The 1,609-nt window shown below is 48.0% G+C and overlaps 1 pseudogene; it reads left to right on the top strand.

Annotated features, from left to right (window-relative positions):
• Nucleotides 1-876: 876 nt before the first annotated feature.
• Nucleotides 877-1,368, top strand: LOC134481690 (ubiquitin-conjugating enzyme E2 variant 1-like; annotated as a pseudogene).
• Nucleotides 1,369-1,609: the final 241 nt, after the last annotated feature.

Consider the following 1,609-nt stretch of genomic DNA (forward strand, 5'->3'; position numbering starts at 1 on the left):
AGCCAAGAAACTCAGAGAGCCCCAACAAGGATAAAATATCAAGGAAACGGTGGTGCGCCTGCACATAATTTCAAGCCACTGAAAACCACAGACAGAAAACCCTGAGGCAGATGGTGGGAAAGGCCGGACTATCTACAGAGAAGCCAACACAAGACTTTACCGATTTCTCGTCATCAACTGTGCAAGCAAACACAAACAAGAAACCACACCTCTCCAACAAAAGCTGAGGGTGGTCATTATCTGAAGACCCACTCCGTGGGAAATGCTTCTGTCCTCCAGAACAGAGGGGATGTTGAGTGGAAGCACTAGGAACGGAAAGTACCGGGGACGGAATCGTGGCATAAAACCAATCCGTGATTTACTTCAATTTTAGGATCTATGTTTGCAGCAGAGGTCAGACTGGATGCATGAGGGACAAGGACAGCAGGAAGGAGGCCCCATTGCTGCCCAGGGTGAGACAGTGATACCCTTGGATTGTCGACTAATCCTTCACCAGCCTGTCAAGCCCTGGCTCCTCCACGAGGGTCTACAGATGGGGGAAGGGGAGACATTTTGTATAGCGGAGTAGAGTGGCTACTGGTGAAGTGCCATGCTCCTGTAACTAAACCCACTGGGGAAAAAACAGTCAGGGAAGTAGAAGGGGAACTGCCTGGGAAGAAGGGATAAGAGGGGCGGGCATCAAAATACACAGCACAGATGCATGATTATCATGATAAAGGCCATTGTTGTGAATAACTAATATATGCCAATAAAAACATTGTAAGCAAGCATCATGGAGGAAAGGGGGCTAATTTTAACCTGGAGCTTTCAATCTGGAAGGAATGGGGCTATTCGTGGCTAAAAGACACAACCAGTGTGGAAGGACAGCGACGCAAGATGGCAGCCACCACAGGCTCAGAAGTAAAAGTCTCTCGAAATTTCCAACTGTTGGAAGAGCTGGAAAAAGGCCAGAAAGGAGTAGGTGATGGCACAGTTAGCTGGGGTCTGAAGGACAATGAGGACATGACATTCACAAGACGGACAGGTGTGATAATTGGGCCTCCATGAACAATTTATGAAAACCAAATATACACCCTTAAGATAGAGTGTGGGCCTAAGTATCCAGAAGCACCCCCGTCTGTGAGATTTGTGACAAGAGTCAATATGAGCGGCATGAGCAGTTCCAACGGAGTGGTGGATCCACGAGCCATGGCAGTGCTGGCACAGTGGCAGAATTTCCACAGCACCAAAGTCATCCTGCAGGAACTGAGGCACTTGACGATGTCAAAAGAGAACATGAAGCTGCCACAGCCACCAGAAGGACAGTGTTACAGCAATTGGTCACCAAGGCCTTCCCCATCCAACCCAAGTCTTCATTTTCCACAGTAGTAAATTTTCTAGATCCATCTGTAGACCTCAAAGTACTGGAGAGGAAGCCCCGCTCAGACTTCCTCCTGAGACACTGCTCTGATGCTAACTTCTTGTCCATTTGAAATACCTAAGTTGTGCTGTGTAACATCATCTGTCGAGTGTAACCGCTGTCTGCCTGGTTGAACTTCTGGGATCAAGAAGGTGTATTAAAATCGGTTTCCTATGGGAGCGGTGGGCACAGCTAACACAACTGAATGGA

The sequence above is a fragment of the Rattus norvegicus genome, chromosome 14, assembly GCF_021556685.1.
Source record: "Rattus norvegicus strain SHRSP/BbbUtx chromosome 14, alternate assembly SHRSP_T2T, whole genome shotgun sequence".
Classification (NCBI taxonomy): Eukaryota; Metazoa; Chordata; class Mammalia; order Rodentia; family Muridae; genus Rattus; species Rattus norvegicus.